This window comes from Camelus dromedarius, chromosome 19 (assembly GCF_036321535.1).
Source record: "Camelus dromedarius isolate mCamDro1 chromosome 19, mCamDro1.pat, whole genome shotgun sequence".
Taxonomy (NCBI): domain Eukaryota; kingdom Metazoa; phylum Chordata; class Mammalia; order Artiodactyla; family Camelidae; genus Camelus; species Camelus dromedarius.
This window is the reverse complement of record NC_087454.1, coordinates 24,067,615-24,085,924: the sequence shown is the minus strand read 5'-3', so window position 1 is coordinate 24,085,924 and position 18,310 is coordinate 24,067,615. Positions and strand designations below refer to the sequence as shown.

General features: G+C 47.3%; 1 protein-coding gene and 1 long non-coding RNA gene across 6 annotated transcripts in view; one reads left to right on the top strand and one right to left on the bottom strand.

Annotated features, from left to right (window-relative positions):
* Positions 1-18,310, bottom strand: part of FGD2 (FYVE, RhoGEF and PH domain containing 2) — a 96,107-nt gene that overhangs the window by 14,391 nt on the left and 63,406 nt on the right. For 4 of the 5 annotated variants that reach the window (XR_004131213.2, XR_004131211.2, XR_010376889.1 and 1 more), the window contains exon 17: positions 4,570-4,751. The exons of the other annotated variant lie outside the window; for it this stretch is intronic. The gene's annotated coding sequence lies outside the window, so the exon portion shown is untranslated. The remainder of the gene's footprint in view (positions 1-4,569; positions 4,752-18,310) is intronic. 5 annotated transcript variants of the gene reach the window in all.
* LOC116147655 (uncharacterized) lies at positions 1,190-16,122 on the top strand. The gene is made up of 3 exons (XR_004131215.2): positions 1,190-1,509; positions 12,582-12,678; positions 15,072-16,122. It is a non-coding gene; the product is annotated as an uncharacterized LOC116147655 (long non-coding RNA).

Genomic DNA, 18,310 nt, shown 5'->3' with positions numbered 1-18,310 from the left:
ACCTGCACAGAAATCACCTGGGGATCTTGTTAAATGCAGATGTGGATCTAGTGGGCCTGGGGTGGGGCCTGAGAGGTTTTAGTGCGTGCCAAAATGCCTCCTGTCTAGTACAACCTAGTCTTCTGAGCCACTGAATCCTTTAAAAGAATGTCTTTCTTATCTGTGCTCTAATCCCCATTTTGTGGTTATTTGTAATTTAATTTTCAGATGGGCAATCTTCTGTTCCAGGCCCTGGTTGAGAAGGGGGCACTTTGGGTGGCTTCCTAAAGCATCAGGGAGTGATCTCTGAGGAGGTGGGAGCTTCACCTGGAGGTGGAAGGACTGAATGTCAACTGGCTCAGACTTTGTGGTTTCATGACACGATCCCCATGGCCCAGGAGCTGCAGACCAACCACTCACCCTTCACTTTCACTTAAAGCTGGAAAACCTAGTCACCCGAAATTTTTGTTTCCTCTTTTTATAGAGAGAGGAAAACAAAACTTATGTAAGTTTTTGTAAAGGTTCTTAGCTTGAGCCTTAAAAGATAAGTCCCCTTATAATTTTTAATGAAGATCTGAATAAAATAGGGTCAGGGAATTAACCACAAGTATATTACTAACACTGGTTTACATTTTAAAAGCACCTGACAGTTTCCAAATCATTTGAATATCCACAATCTGTTTGATCCTTTCAACAACCCTGGAAGGTAGAACAGCCATTATTATTCTTTTTTATCTCAGTTTCTGGATAAAACAATCTCAGAGATCAAGTGCCATCCAGGTTCAAACAGCTACTTGGTGGTGGAGCTTGGGTTCAACAACTTTTATTTTATCTTATTATTTTTTAATTCAAGTATAATTGAATTACAATATTATATTCGTTTCAGGTGTACACCATAGTGATTCAGTATTTTCATACCTTACAAAATGATCACCATGATAAGGCTGTTACCATCTGTCACCAAAGTTGTTACATTATTATTGACTATATTCCCTATGCTGTACACTACATTCCCCGAGACTTATTTATTTTATAACTGGAGGTTTATACCTCTTAATCTCTCACTTATTTCACTCTTCCTCCTACCCTCCCCCAGGCCCCGCCGGCAACCACCAGTTTGTTCTCTGTATCTGTGAGTCTGGGTTCAGAGCTTTTTAATGTTCAGCAGGCATTCACAGCTGTTACCTCGTGTACTATCTGCCCCCACCCTCCAACGTGCATACCACATTTGCCCACAAAATGATTAAAAATTACCCAAGAACCCAGAGCTGGGGGCAGACTTGGGACTCAGGCCTGTATATTCTCTCTTAGCCTAGGTTGCAGGTCTTCTTGGTTTTTACCTGAAAACAACTGCAACAATTGCTGCTTCTCCTTCCAGGTTTCCCATAATTTGAGTGTGCTCATTCTCACTGCCACCGTCCCTACCTGGGCTGTCATCATCACACACCCGAATTATTGCCGCAGCATCACTCTAGGTTATTAAGACTAGAACAGACACCGCTGGAGCCCTACTATGTGCCAGGCCTGAAGGTAGGAATGACTACGTCCTTGTCCCTGTCCTCAAGGGCTTTCCGGGAAACAGACCTGAAACAGGTCCCTGCAACAGTACAAGGACTGCGTGGTGATGGGGAGACATGCAGGGAACAAAGGAGGGGCTGGGTGATGGCAGGCTGTTCCTTCCCATTGGTCTTCTGGCCGTCAGATTCTCTTCCCTCACAGGCACTCAATGTTCTGTGTGTTCCCTGGTCAAGATCCTTTACTAACTTCACAGTGCCAAGACTTCAGCTTGGCATTTATTTTTATTTTTTTATTGAAGTATAGTTGATTTACGATCTTGTGTTAGTCTCAGCTTGGCCTTTATTGTCCCCCATTATCCGGCCCCTGCATTTTACCATTCCTCAGGACAACCCTCTGTGCCAGTCACAACTTTCTCCTGATGGGCCCAGAGACTTACTGCTGCATATTCCTATGATCTAGTCAAAGAATCATGGTAATAATCCTAGTCCTACTTATTGCTTGACTGTATCACTCTGCTAAGCATTTTTTCATATTATTTCAAGTAATCCTCATAACTCATTGTGGTAGGTACCATCTTCCTAGTTTGGTAGAAGAGAAAGCCAAGGTTCAGAGAGGTTAAGTAACTTGACCAAGTCACACAGCTTAAACACAGCTAAGTAGAACTCATCCCCCAAGGTTAAACCCCAAATCATCCCAGTCTTGCCATTTACTCTACTGAGATGAGGAGCAGAAAATGGCGTATATCAGGGGTTAGTAATTTTGTCTCCTCATTCCTGCTGCTCCGTATACCCCCAGAGACTCTCTCTTACCTTGAATTCCCTCAGTTGCTGCTTGTTCCCTTTACACCATGTGATCCTGGATACTTAAGCTTCCACTGCCTTAGAATTGTTCTCCAGTGATTTCATGGAGATGCATTTGAGCCTGACTACAAACTATTATTCAGACTTGATAGACAGCCAACATTCATAATAATAACTAACAATTAATGTTGCTGAAATTGGAGAGCAGTCTGCAGAACACCAGCAGAGGCATCAAGACGGCCTGGCAGTATGATTAGTACAGTCATCACTCTGGCCTGCAGTTTCCTCATCTGTAAAGTGCAGGGGCTCCATCTAGATACTCTTCAGTCAATAAACATTTATTGTACTCCCCCCGCCCCATGCACCAGGCACTCCTCTAGGTACTGGGGGTAAAACAGACAGAAATCCATGCTTTCCTTCTGGTAGGAGGAGACAAGAGACAAAGTAGATACGTGAAGTATCTATTATGTTAGACGGTAGTGAGTGCAACAGAGAAATTCAAAGCAGGGAAGGAGGAAAGGAAATGCCAAGGAATGACATTATCTGACTTAGATTTTATAAAGCTCACTAGCTGCTGGTGGAGAATAGACTGTAACAGGACAAGCTAGTGAGCGGGAGACCAACTAGGAGGTAAGTGCAGCGATCCAGGTGAGGGCGTGTAGGGTGGCTAGGGCCAGAAGTTGTGCTTAGAAGTGGTCAGGTTTTGGATATATTTTGAAAGTAAAGCCAGAGTAATTTACTGAAGGATTATGTGTGGAGCCGACTCAAGGATGTCTCCAAGGTCTTTGCCTTGGAAGGAACATCTGAAGGATGGGGTTGCCATTAGCTAAGAGGGAGAAGACCATGAGAGGAGCAGGTTTTGAGGAGATAACCAAGTGGAAATATGGAGTCTGGAGTTTAAGTGGGAGACCCAGGCTGGAGACATAAATGTGAGAGAGTCATCAAGGCAGAGATGATGTATCAGATATCTTTTAGGCATGGCTTTAAACGCTCCTGGCCCCACCCGTTCCTCCACCTGATGTAATGCAGCTGATGTTGGCCAGATTTGCAACAAGTATGGACTGACAGTGCGTCACCCCCTCCTGCTCAGTGCGTCTCTTGCTTCCTGCCCAGGGGTGGCTGTAGGACAATGGGGGGAACTCATTCCTCTCTGCCATATGTACAACCCAGAATTATTGAGGGTTTGATGCACATGGGACCCCCCCCTTAACCAGTGGTGGATGGAAGCTGGTGGATAAATGCAGATCCCTCTTCATCCCTTGACAGGAAGTTCTGAATCTCCTTAGATGGTTCTGGGGAGTCAAGCATCAATCTCTCATAGCAGTGGTCAGCTCAGTAATGCATCCTTGAATTGGTTTCCCTTTTTTCTGTTTCTCTTGCCCTGTCCCTCATTTCAGCTCTCTAGAATTAAATTCCCATATAAACTACCTGCATGCAAACCTTTTATTAGGTTCTGCTTTTAGGAGAACCTGGGTTAAGACAAGTGGCACTTAACACCCTGAGACCGAATGAGATTACCAATGGATTGATCAAGATTGGGAACAGATCCAAGGACTGAGGCCTAGGAACCTCCAACATTTTGAGGTGAAGGAGATGACGGGCTAGCAAAGGAGACCCAGAGGAATAATCAAGAAAGCATAGTATCATGGAAGCCAAGAGAAAAAAGTGTTTCAAGGAAGAATCATCAGCTGATTGTCGCTGAGCAGTCAAGTAAGATGAAGACTAAGTGATGACCATTAGGTCTAACCACAGTGAGAGAACCAGTAACCTTAACAAAGAACAGTTTGAGTGGAGTTGTGGAATGACCAAAATGAGTTTGAGAAAGAAGACAGAAGGGAAGTAGAGTCAAGAGAGACTTTTTCTGTTGGGAGAAATTAAAGCATATTTATATATATTTATATGATGATGGCAAATGATTCAGCAAAGAGGGAAAAACAGATGATGCAGGAGAGAGGAGGGAGCATTGCTGGAGGGAGGGGGAGATGGATCAGTGGCCAGTGCAGGTGTTTGCCTTAGATAGGAGCAAAGGACAGCTTATCCCCAAACTGCAGGAGAGAAAGCAAGGTCTGGGGGCAAATGCTCACATCCTGTGACTCACTGAGTGCTTGAGTTGCAAAAGGTCATAAGACTTTGAGTCTGTGCCTTCCACCATTCCCCTCCGGTTTACAGAGGAGACCCAGAGAGAAGGGACACACCATTGACTAGAAACCCAGGCTCCTCTGTTCCACCCAGCACTTAGGGCTCTTCCCTTGGGCCAGAATCTGTCACTCACCTCAGATGTGCTCTGGGTAGTGGACATTAGTCTCATGGACTCCAGGAAGGATATTAGATAGGGAAATGGAGAAACGGTCAAGCTTCAGGATAGGACCAACAAGCCATGGGGTGGGTTAATCTGAAGGTCTATTGATGAGTTCAAGGGATTTTCCTAGATATGTTTAGGAGTCAGCGTAATCACTGCAAAAAAAAAAAAAAAAAAAAAAAAAAGCTGTAAACTGACAAATTGGGTTGAGGAAAATCTGCCAAAATGCAGGAGGGTATTATAAATCCCAGTGCAAACAGAAGGGCACATAAATGCTTCTGGAATATAGATTCCTGGTTTCAAATATTCTGTTAAGCCTTGTTGCCTAATTTGTGGTTTGGAAATATGGTTCCTCTCAGCTTAGAGTTAGTGCAGCCTGAAGAGTGGGCAGTGAGGTCATAGGACAGGGAGGCCACAGTAAAGAGGCATAAACATGCTGGGCCCGTGGAAGAGCCACACCAGCCTTTGCCTTGACTTCTAGGAAACTTGTAAAACCACTGCAATCTCTTTGCCCTAATTCCATTCATTTCACAAACATTCTCTGCACTTTTGTGCTAAATGCTACAGGTATGTGGGGTAGGGGCACTGGGGGATACACAGAACAGACACACTGAAATAGAGGTCCTGCCTTCACATTTTTACAGTCTTATAGGAAGAAATTTCACACATTTGGCTGTGATTTCAGGTCCACTGGCCAGTCTCCCATTTCCCAGTCCCGGACAGAAGGGGTGTACAGTGTGGGGAGATTGCGTCCCTACCCACTGCAAAGATAGCTCCCTGACTGTGGATTCAAAAGTATAAATTATGAACTGCTCTTGGGTACAAATTACTCCCATGTGAGCTTGCTGAGCGTGATCCACTTACCTCTAGGGCTGATCGCTAGTTAAATCCTGCCCAAGTAGCCGAAAGCCTGTTTGTTTTATGACAAACAGTAGAAAGGGGCCCTGCTGAAATTCAGGCCTCAGTTAGAACCTTAAGCCAGTGCTCTAATATGTTTGTTTGGGGAATCCTTCAGCTGGCACAGTCCGGGAGCCGCTCTTCCTGCTTCCCATCGAAACAATATCAAAGCAGACGACGCACAGGCCTGGTTGGGACTTTCCACCACGTAGGGGTGGAGGACGCGCTGAGGGAGTGGGGACCGGGGGCGGGGTGGGTGCTGGATGTCACCGTGCGATAACCCAGGACTGCTTCTCCGAAGAAACGATCTCTTCGTTTCTGTTGCCCTTTGCAGCTGTTTCAGAGCACCTGCCGTATCAGTGATTTCATGGAACCCTCACATGCTCCCCGTGAAGGAGGTGGAGCTGGTCTCATTATCACCCTGGTGCAGCCTAAGGGACCGAGGCTTCAGGAGGCATCAGGACTCAGCCCAGGTCACCTGGCTAATAAGCGGTTGAGCTGAGACTCAAGTCCAGGTCAACTGACAGTGACTTGGATACCCTGGTGACAGAAGTCTCCTCAGCCCCCCACTCTTCAGAGGGGAGGTGTGGCCCTCACTCCCATAACAAGATTCCTGCTTTGAGTCCCAGCTCTGCCCTGGGCAGCTGTATGACCTGGGCAAGTTGTGTAAGGGTCTCTGTGTCTCTTTCTTCATGTGTAAAATGAGCAGAATAATAATGCCAGAGTCCCAATGGGGTGTTTTGAAGAGGGAAATGACATGTTTTAGCGAGAGCAAAACACACTGTTGGGCACAGTGCAAGACATCAATAAGTGTCATAGCCCCCACCCCCCGAAGTCTTCCAAGGCACAACCAAATGACTGTATTTAAGAATCCTGCAGAAGGCTCCCTGCTTTCCTTCCTCCTGTCCCGCCCTTCCCTCGCTCTCTCTGGGATAATGTTCCCTCTGCTTGTACAGCTCTTTCTAACTTTTCAAAGTGCTTTCCTCTTGATCCTCCTGACAACCCTGTAAGATAATAGAACCCGAAATCTTCACTCCCTTCTTACAGGTAAGGGGGAACCAAGGTAAAAGAGGCAATAGGCTGCCCTGGGGCTACGCCTCTGTTCCCCACGGAGTTGGGACTCTCCCTACTGCAGTTATCACTTGGGTTACTTGAAATCTTTAATTGTGTGGGTTTCCTTTTCCGCCTTTGGAAGTGGCGGGAGGGGACCTAATTGAATCTCTGAGAGCTCAGGATTACCTTTCAGAATGAAAACAGTGGAGAGCAAAGTGGTTTGCAGCCCGGAAACCCCCCCAGGCCACTCAGCCTCCCTGCACTTCAAGACCTGGACCCTGGGGTTGGAAAGGCAACCCAGGGCAAAGAGCAAATTCCAGCTGACTCCCCACAAGTGGGTGAGAGTTGAAAAGGTCAAAGGCCGCTGCTCCCGCCTGAGATTCCAGCGTCAGCTCTGCCACCTGATATGTGAGAACACCTTGAACGAGTCAAGGTTCACCTCAGTTTCCTCACCTGTAACAGGAACACGGGATTTAGATAATGTCTCAGCGGCCTTTCTGAGAACCTGAAAGGGACTTGCCTGAGGACAGCAGTGGCAATTTTTTAAAAGACTTTATCATGAAAGTTTTCAAACAAATTCAACATCAACGAAACAGTGTTATGAACCCCCAGGTATCCCAGCTTCGACAATCAGGAACATTCCGGCTTTCTCGTTGCCTCTCTACCTCTACCGTCTACCCTCTACCTACTTGGTTATTTTGTAGAGTTCTTATTTTCAGGTGAAACTTACAAACATAGAAATGCAGAAATCTTTGCTGTGTAATATTAAGAAATAGATCTGCCCACGTAAGCTACACCTCTATCATGACATAGATTACTTCTGCTTTCCTAGAAAGTTCTATCATGCCCAATCCTGGGCAAACATCACCTAAACGTGAGTTTAGCACACAGGCTGGTGAAGGCTCTCGTTTCGGGGCTGGCTAAATCAGAGTCAGATCTGCCGTCTTAAACTATTGCCTCCTGATTCTGTCCAGTCCTGTCATCTCTGTGTCCCCAGAGATTATGGGTTTCTCCCCTGTGTAGTCTGTCCACTTCTTCTATTACAAGGACTTGACTATTTTGGCTACAAATTCTTAGAAGCTCTCTTTTCTTTTTCCTGCACACTTATTCTTCTCCAGGTTTTTTCCTTTTGTTCTCTTCCATTTTTCATTCCTATAACCGCTTTCTCATGTCTGCTGCTGTTTCTGTCCTTTAGAATATTCCCACTTTTCTGTGTTCAGCCCATCTTCTCTAAGCACACTGTCCTGTGTCTGTTCACACCCTGGACACTAGATACTGAGCCATTATTTCAGGGTCCAGCCCAAGGCCAGGCACTTAGTCACAGTGATTGAGTGAATATGCAAAGGGCCACATCCTCTAGAAACACCTGAGTATAATAACTGTAACCTGGTCCACTAAGGAACCCCAACCTGTCCGCCTTGCCATTTCTGGATCACCTCTATCTCTCCGCATGGAGCACAATGATGTTAGCTGCCCCTTGGGAAGCGCCAGCATTTGAAAGGAAGGAGGCTGATTTCCTGACAAAATGTGACCCAAAGGACCATCCTCCTCCCACCCCTCACCATTAGAAAAAAAAAAAAAAGAAAAAGAAAAACAGAGCAAGCTGGGCTATCAAGGATATTTCCTGTTTTCCTCTCTTGAAAGCATCCTGGATAGATGGAACTGAGGGATCAAAGGGACTGTCTGCCTCTGGGGATTGGGGACTGGCAGAATGGCTTTTAACCCTCTGCTATCTCCTACTGTGAGTGGCATAGGCAGTTTATCTTCTATTTCCAGGGAAGATTTAACTTCTTGCGGGCAAGGGCCTTGTTATTAATTTATTCATCAAACATTACTGTACTCTACCAAATGCCAAGCTTTGTCTGAGGATCTGGGGTTACAAGATGAATATGACACAGTCCCTGGCCTCTTTTCTCTAACAGCAATGACCACAAGTGCTAACATGATTAAGCACTTTCTCCATGTCAGGCACTCACTGCATGCTTTTCATACATTAGATCCTCACAACAAGCTTATGGGCTATTAGTATGCCCATTTTACAGATAAGGAAAGCAAGGCTTATGGTGGTTAAATAACCTGTCATGGGCACATGACTAACAGATGTCAGGGGCAGACGTCAAGGCTGGGGTTAGAGTCCAGTGGTCTGACAGTTGAACCCTGCTTCTTGGCCAAAACACCCTGTCTGCCCCCTGGAGAAACTACCTTCCTGTCTGAAACATGGTAGTTACTCATTGCTAGTAATTTCTGCAAATGCAGTTTACCTCTGGGCTTGGTCAGGTGGTTTCTGACGACCAGGTTTCCTCACATCCCATTTACTGTACTGTACTAGGATTGAGGTGCGTCAGCTTGTAGCCCCTGAAGCCTGGACACAAGAAGTCAGGGACAAAAGCATGTCAGGCTCATGCTTGTACCCCACCTCCCATTTCTGGAACAGATCACTCCCCCCAGGTGTTTTTTGGTGGGAGAGGGGCCTTTTCTCCAAAGCCTCGAAAGAAACCTGAGCTGATGTTGACAGGTGATAATAGTGAGCAAGTGAACATATACTGAGCAATTATTCTAGGCCTTTGCTTCTATCAGTTCTTGCATCCTTGCAACAATAGATAGTTTTTTTTTTTTCTATTTTTGGAGGAGGATCAGAGGCTCAGAGTGGTTAGTTAACATATCTAAAAATCACACAGCTAGACAGCCAGGATTTGATCCTAGGTTTGACTAACTCCAAAACCTACACTTTAATCATTGTCTCCCTGATGCTAAAACTTGGCAGAAGGAGGAAGAAACTCCCTTCCTGCTGAGATTCCTGACAAACCATAAGTGGCTGGTGGGGATACCAAGTAACTTTGAGATCTGTCGGTTAGGGATGCCTGGCACAAAAGGATCTTAAGGTGCTTTCGACTCTGCAATTCTGTCTCTTTAAGACCCAGAGCTCCCATGCCAGGCCTACACTATGATCCTCAGAGATTTCAGGGGTGGGGAAACCGGATTGAACGCGCTGACATACAAGAAAAAAAAGACCTCAGCATTTTTGCCTCGCCTCGGTGGCTCCGGCCTTTTTTCTTCCCCACTCTTGCTCTCATTTATTTATTACTGTGCTATTCCCTAGCCCTGCTGCTGTGTCAATACTGATAAAAGCAAATCACCCCACAAACAGGTGCAGCCAGAGCTGCCCCTTGGACAGCTGCCAGGGAATGTGATCGCTCAGCTGGGGTGACCTGCCCCTGCCCAGCCCCCTTCTCGGGTTCCAGCCCAGGGCATGTGTCCTTGGGCAGTTAATGTCGGTCTGAGCCTGGTATTTCAGTTGGCATCATGGACTCAAGCTGGCGGGTGTTGTTGGGGTGGGGTGGGTGTGTGCAGGACAGAGGGAGCCTCCAAGAGTTATCTATCTATTTATTTCCTCTTTCGGTTTCTTCCAACAAATTCATAAGATACTATGTCACCAAGTCCCTCCTGCCACTATTTGAAAATATTTCCTAAGAATATCACTGCCTGACTTGTCTAGGTAAGAAATATTTTTTCCAGACCTACCCATTTCCAGATTCACACATACACTTGCAATTTAATGATCCAAAAGACATTTTCTGAGTACCTCCTAGGGCTTAGCTGAGGTTTCACCTAAATTAACATTTTTGAGCCAACCGTGTTATCCAGAATACATTTTGATGCTACCAAGCCATGTGACTTTGACTCGTTTGAAAAAGATTGTATTTCATTCCTCCCTCCCCCATTCCTGTGTTTTGTCCCTAAGCATCCTTTCCCCGCTTCCCTAGGGCACCCGCCTTTCCGGAAATGTCCTACCCAGCGGGCAGCTTCCACCTCCCGGGGAGGTGGGACCGGGGCAACAATGCGGTGGCAGCGCAGCCGGGCCTGGGGCTGGGGCTGGGGCTGGGGCTGCCTGGGTGGAGGGCAAGGGCTGGAGCCGCCAGGCCGCCCGGCTGCCGCAGAGCAGCGCAGCTCAGGGAGGGGAGGAGGTTGCTATGCAAATAAGGCTGCAGCGTGCGGGCCCTCCCCCTCTCCTTACCCAGGGGCCCTCCGGTTGCCAAAACAGACCATTCCCCAGAACAGTCGCCTAGAAACGGGCGCTGTCATAGCAGCCTCTCTAGCGGCGAGGCAGCCGCGCTGCCGGGAGGCTGGGTCAGGGTGTTCAGACCTCCTCAGCACCCCCTCCCCACCGAGTCTCTACCTCAGGGAAGGGAGTGGTGGCTTGGGCCTCTCCTTGGAGAAGGGGAGGGCGCTAATTGGATTGGAACACTCCAGAAACACATCAGCTGCTCCTCCCTGGGGGAAAGGGGTGTGGTTTGGGGTGGGGGGAGGCTGCAGACCGTCTTTGTGATGACGGGTCTCAGCCTCACCCTCCCTTCAGCCGCACCCTGACCTGGTCCTTACCAGCCTCTGTCCACCCAGAGCCTTCCTAGGGCACAATGGCAAGTTCTTCGTGGAGTGGAGGAGGTAGACATGGATCAGATAATCGCAGAATGAAATTCAGCCATGATAAGGAGGGGTACCTGATGCTACAGGAATTCAAGATACTGGATCTGACCTGCTTTGGAGGGGTCAGGGAGAATGCAGGTTTGCTGCTGCTTCCAAGCCTTAGCTACTTGGTTCCTCAACATGCCCTTCTCAGCAGCCTTCCTTCATCTGGACCAGCCTATGCTGACCTGACTTTTTTCTCCCTCATTTGGCACCAAGAGAGCTTTTTGTCATTTAACTGTGTTTCTTGCCTCTTGTCAATTAAACTACAGTATAAACTTCTAAAAGGCAGAACCCATGTTATTCTGTGAAGGCACACCTTGACCATGAAGGACAAGACAGATTTTAACAGATCCCTTTGAATTTGAGTGCCAGTGATCTTTATCATCCTGGGAGGCCTCTAAGGTTGCCTTTGCAGTAACTTTTAAATTGCCTTCGGAGAATACTAAAACCTCACAAAAGTCTGGAATTAAGGGGAGGAGATCCAGTGGCAGCCTGAACAACATTAAGCCAACAGGTGGGCTATTGAGAAAGTGAGTGACTATTTAGCACACACGTTCCACGTGGTCCAGATGCTGCTGGCCATGGACAGAGGTGTTATGTGAGCCCATGTCTCAGACAAGGATGGGAGGACAGCTCTGTGCTTCTGGTCCAGGGAGTTCCCGCCCTTCATAATCCACAAGAGGCCTTGAGAGAATTTTGGACTCAAACATCAGATCTTCATTCAGCCTGGCTTAGTAAGGCAGCATGTAATTGTGTGATCTCTCCCTCCTCTTTCTCCCTTTCCTTCCTCATATACTGAGTGCCTACTGTATGCCAGGCACTGGAGATTCAGAGAATGATTAAATTGGTATCATTCTATATTTGTAAGGAGAAAAATCATAGTGTAGGGGACATTTGCATGTCTTATGGTCACCAGTATCTTTTGATCATCTTTCCTATGTTTGTGGGTTTTCCCCCCATCATAAATCCCACTTCTCAAAGTGAAGGTGAGGAACGTGCTTTCTTAGACTTCCTTGTAGCTAAGGTATAGCCGTGTGACCTAGATTCCACCAATCAGATGCAGTAACATGAGACTTTGATTTGGAAAGAGCCACTGAGGGAGCAGGCATCCCAGAGAACAGGGCTAGAGGAGGTACTTGGTTTTTAGAGCAGCAGGAGAGATGTTTGGGGATCCAATTTTCACTATTGTTGAAGGGGGTGAGGGGAAGCAAGTTGTAGAATTTGTGCTGATTGATAGCCACCATGTGGCTTTGCTAGAAAAGTACCTCCTGGTGGTCTGGGTATCATCCCTGAATACTGAACCTTCGTAACCTTCTGGATTCTGTGAGCCTCTTAATATTTTTTAATAAATTCCTTTTCTGTTAGAGTGGATCCTGTTGTTTGCAACTAAGAACTCTGATAAAAATGAATGGATGATGAGTAGGTGGGTAGAAGGGTGGATGAAGGGTGGGTGGATGGGTGTGCAGGCACCAAAATATTGAGTGATTCTAGGGGGAGATTGGATTGTGGGCTATTTTTTCTCTCTGGTTCTCTGTATCTTCTTCTTCTCTCTCTCTCTTTTTTAACAGTGAAAGAACGTTACTTGTATAAGAATAATTTTTAAAAGCTACCAGAAACTCAGACCTCGAAAAGCTCAAAGTCCAGTAGCAGATCAGCACAGGGAAGGTAAGCCAACTCTGAACACTGTGGGTTCCGAGCCAGTGTGAGCTCTGGAGAGGCCATGACTCTGGACTCAGACATGCTGTCTCAGCCAGCCCGCCCTGCCCAGCAGCAAAAAGCCTGCCTTTTCTCTCCACCTCCTCAGAGCCCCACCCCCAAGGCTGTGCCCACCACTCTGAGGCATGCACTTGGCTCATCCTGCCTTGTGACATTGTTACTATTGTTACCCAACAATCCTATTTTACCTTGAGCAAGGATGACATGCACATTTGTGACTCATCCCACATTGTTCTGCCCTCTCCCAGCTCTGGACTTCCAGTGGCACTGTCTGTCCCTTGGTTGGCAAGGACCACAAACTTGTTCTGCAGCGATTGTTCTCATGAGCTCGTCCCATCGCCCAGGGTAGACTCAGCTCCATGGAGGCTGAGGTTGCAATTTATATGATTTTTGCAACCTCTATTCCCCACAGCTTTGAGGAGTGTAGGATTTTATGATACGTCTATAGAAGATGAGGATCATATGGTTTCTTTTAACCTTGATGACTTCACCATAGTAAAATTATAAACTTTTGCAGGCAGAGACCTTTTTCATAGATGATTGTCTATGATGTGCCAGGCCCTGTGCTGAGTGTGGAAACAGAGAACTAAATAAGGCATAAATCCTCTTCTTTAGGAGTTCACAGATAAATAGCAAGAAACAGGTATATAGACAAATAAATAGAAAAAAATTGGTAGAAGAGCTTGGGTAGGCAAGTGTACAAGGTGGAGAAGAGAGTGACGGGCTAGGGGCAGAAAAGTCTTTTCCGTAGGAATAATATCACAGGCGTATTCTAAGACAGCTCTGTCCTCAGTACTTAATGTGTGTTCATTCACTTAATCCTTGCAACAGCACAAGCCAAGTGCTATTACCCCCATTTTACAGGTGAGGAAACTAAAGCCCTGAGAGAGTTAATGTCTTAATAGGGTTGCACACTGGTGAGCTGAAGGGTTGGGATGGGCACCCAGGCTTCTCTGCTCTAACATCAGTGAGTTTAACTGCTGTGTCGTACTGCCCTAAGAAGATTCTGGAAAAGCAAATAAGGCTTGGAGGCCTTCTACACAGGCCGGGGCACAGAGGGGCTCATGCCCATCCTACCGTCCTGCTCAGCTAGGACATGGGTGCACAGAACTGTATGGTACAGGGGTGACCACTCAGTGACAGGTGAGAACCCACCACCACAGCTTTGGACTTAAGTCATTCCCTTGGTTTCTTGATGGGTAATTGCAGTAATGAAGAGTAGTGACCTCAACAAAACTGTGAGGTTGGCAGAACGGGATTCTCCTCCCCAATTGCAGGGAAGACCACTGGCTTTGGAGTCACAGGGACTTGGGATCCGGTCCCAGCCCTGCTGCTGACTGACTGAGTGACCTTGGGCAAGTCACTCAGCATCTCTGAACCTCACTTTTCTTGACTATTAATTGAGGATAATAACCTCAGTGTTGACATAAGATTAAATGAGATAATGCACGTAGATCTGTTTAGAGCTACTGCCTGGCATGTAGCAAGCTGGCCAAAAATGGCACCTGTTTAAGTCCCAACCCCTTATCTACAACTCCAAAACCTAAAAGCTTGGAAAAGGAAACACATCTGGCAACCAAACCTGTCCTGAACGAATGCAAAGCCATTTAAGTCTTTTCTTTGGTCTCGTCTAGTATGCTAATCCATGATCTGTACACTTCATTGCAGAAATATCAATGTGTTTGACTGTAGAATGCTGTCCACATCCAGCTAGAGGCATTACAAAATATATAGTATGGGTACCGCGTTGCTTTCTAAAATTAAAAAAAACAAACCAACCCTGAATTACAAAGCATATCTGACCCCAAAGGCAAAGGCATCAGAGAAGGGGTTTAAAGTTGCATTATCTCCCCTCTAGACCACTCTGTCCACTTCTCTAATTCTTAATCCCAACTGCTCAAATGGCCCTTGGGCACCTAGAATAATCTTTCCCTCCAATAGAAATACAGAACCATCCACACACCCTTTGGGCCTCCCGCAGACTTGCCTCCTAGGGCTAACATCCTTTGCTCCCATGTTTCCTCCCCTCTACTTTCTGCCAGTCCCATAGAACTTCGGCGCTCTTTTCTGCTGTACCCTGGTTAAGAAGGTGGACTTCGGAAATGTGTCCTTCTCTGAACTGTTCTGCCGGTATGGTCTCAGCTAGTTGTTTCCTTCCCACAGGCAGCAGAGCTATTGCAAATCTCAATTTGTGCTTCAAATATGATCTGCCAACTGACTAAGTAATGTCTGAGGTAAAAGTGTGCCGCTGCTTTTCAACCGTGCTGAAGCTTTGGTGGTTTTTCCACTATGAACTTCCCTGGTTGACTACAGCCCAAAATAACAACTCCTCTCATTTGCAGGATTGCAACAATTTCCGAAGGGAAAAAGAAGTCCTCGTGTTGTAGCAGGTTGGAAACCACTGAGCTGGGCTGTCCAGGCAGCGTGTCATTTCCCGTTTAGCCAAGTGGGAGTCATGAGACCTGAGGTCAGGTTCCAGCCCTCCCCTGCCTGCTTGGGTGATCTTGGGGGCAGCCCCGTGTGACTTGGAGAGCTTTGGTTTCCTCATCCTGGAGCAGAGATCATGGAAATTATTTGGCAGGATTGTCATGAAGATTAAATTAGATAATGAAAGGGCTTTGAAAGCTGACGTGTTGCACAAATGTAAGGATCATTGTTGTCATCATCTCACACACATTGTCAGCTTCTTAAGGCAGGGACAGCGTCTTCTGTTTTTGTCTTCAGTTCCCGCAGTGCCGCCCACCACCCCGTCAACTGCACTCAACACAGGGCTGTGGAGATGACCTCGTGGAAGCGCTACAAAGTGACTAGCACGACGGCTCAGCACCTAGATGTTGCTTCATACACTGTAGCCATTTCCTGTGCGTGTGCTGCTGTACAGACAGGCGGCACCGTGCAGAGGTTCAGAGCATGGGCTGGTTCGAATCCTCTCTCTGCCGTGAGCTAGGTGCGGGCACGTTAGCACTAACCTGCCCTAGTGCCCTCGTCTGTCACACGGCTGATGAGAATAGTAGCTAGTTAATGAGGCGGCTGTGAGAGAGCTGAAGGAGTTTAGTCTGTGCCACAGAGCCAGGCACAAATCAAGCCCTCTGTAGGCATCAGTTGTTGTGACTATTTTACCGTTATGTCCTCAGCGATGCCTCTAGGGGTAGTCTGAGAAGATCATGAGACTGAAAAGTAAGAAATCTAGCTCCTGGATTTTGTTCAGAGTCAGAAAGGCCTTCAAAGACAGTCAGGCCAGGCTCTTGGGGTCAGCACAGATGACGTCACCATGAACCCACTGAGCATCGTTCCCCCAGGTGTGGGCTGGATCCCTAGACCAGACATCATTGGGTAAAAAAAAAAGTGTGTGAATTTAACGTTTGGATAAATATCACAACTGCCCAACATGCAGATGTTTCTGTTTGTGTTCCGTCTCGTCAGAATAAGAGAGCCTGTTTCCTCATACCCCAGTCCACCCACATATTTGAGTGTAAATTGTATTAATTTTTGACTAGGTAGTATGTGCAGATGGCACAAAATTCAAAGAGGTTCAAAGGGGCACACGGTGCGAAGCCTCCTCACCCTTGTCCCGACCATCTGAGTCCCCTCCCCAGAAACAAAAACTTTGATCTCAGTCTACTGGTAAGTGGAAAATGGTGTCTCACTAAGTAAATCTCACTATTATTTTAATGTGAAAACAAACCAGAATGTATTTTGGAGTAGAATGTTGCATTTGAATGAACTTTCAGATAAAACAGGAGACTTCAAAGACATTTTATGCTCCAGGGTGGGGCAGGCTGGGGAGCTGCTTCTGGCTATGCCTCCTACCTGTTCTTGGGGGAAAAACTTGAGTTTAACTCTGAGTCTCTGAAGTGCAAGCTTTAAGATGCCCCCTTCTCCCCTCCGTTATATTGGGTTTTCCTCATCGCCCCAGTCACCTGTTTTCAATCTAGCCCTTATGCCTCTTCCTGCCCTTGACTTTACCACCACCTTGCTGCCTGAACTTGAGCCAGTCCCCTCCACTCCGGGGCTTCAGTTTTCCTCACTTGTGAAAAGAAGGGTTGGACCAGGCCCATTCCAGGTATAACATTCCAGGGCTGATCAACTAATTCACAATAAGGTGTAGATAACTGATAATAGCTTAATGTATTACCTCTCCTGTGAGTGGGAGCATTTTAAGAGATGCAATTTCTCATCCCCAAAGAATGAGTGTACCTGGTGCAATTTCAAGCATGGTCACAGGTGAGCAGGGATGCTGTAGGGGAAGGGGTGCCTTTTCCTGGCACTCCTCCAGGGGCCACCGGTGGTAAGGGGAGCTGCTCCAGCTGAGGGCAATGCCAGCCCTGAGGGGACGTGCCTGTTGGTTTCCCCCCAGAACTCACTCCACTCTTGTTTCTCTCTGGCACTGGCCAAGAACAGGGTTTTGTCATACAGAAAAAAATGCTTCATCAGGGAAACCCATGTGTGTGGCCTGGAAAACTACCCTGTCCCCTGGGGCAACGGGTGTGGTGGGGGCAGTTAGCAGCTTGACTTCCACGTTCGCAGGTCAGTTCCCATCCTGGGTGAGTGAGGAGACCTCCGCCGTAGGGCCATCAGCTTTCTGCCAGAGCAGGTGGTCCCACCACACCTGGATTCAAGACACCTGCTTTTCACCCAGGGAGAAAGACTGCCAAACGCTGTCTGGTTTCATTTTCTGTAGGAGGTTTGGTTTGGCTTCTGAATTTGCAGGGAGGGCGTGAGAGGGGGGTGGCCCGTAGCCACCATAAGCCCATCAGAAATAAGAGAAGTGTTTCTCTGGCTGGTGAGGTCTGGGCCAGCTGGCCTTGTACATGCACAGTGCTGTCACCCAGCGCGTCGTCCTTTCCAGCCCTCGCTGTGCTGCCACTTTGTCCCAACCGCCGTCTGGGTCTCCTGTCAGTGGAGGCAACCGGGGGGTGGTGTCAGTCGTGCTCCAGCCAAAGCCACAATAGGTAGGAGTGCAAACCAGGGGCACTGGTCAGCTGTGCCCAGTCTGTTGGCTGTGCTGAGAGGCTCAGATCAGGCTGGGGATGGACTTACGTCATCGTCTGTCCGAATCTCCACTGTCACAGTCCCTCCACAGATGCTTCCCCATGGACACAGGGCTCTAGACCCTCCGTACTCAGCATATGGTCTGTGACTAGCAGCACTGGCCTCACCTGGTTGCTGGTTAGAAATGCAGCATTTCAGGACCCACCCTAGGCTACTGAATCAAAATCTGAATTTTGATAAGATACCAAGTTGACCTGTATGCACATTAATGTTTGGGAAGCATTGGTTTAGATGCTGCATGCCTTGAGGACGTAGGAAGGAATGAAGGAAACAGAAGCTCCCTGAGGAGGCCTCTTCCCAGGGGAAGACAATTCTATAGACCTGTTCAGTGGAGGAGGGTGGACACGGAGGAAAAGGCTAAGAAAGGCGCTCTAGGAAAATATGCTGAAAGAGGCAGTTGCCATTGATGATTTTGGTTTAATTTCAACTTTATTTTTAATAGGCAATTCACTTACACAGTTAAAAATCTATGGTACAGAAGGGTATGTCAGCTTCTTTCCCATGCCTATGTCCCAGCCACCTCCCCCCA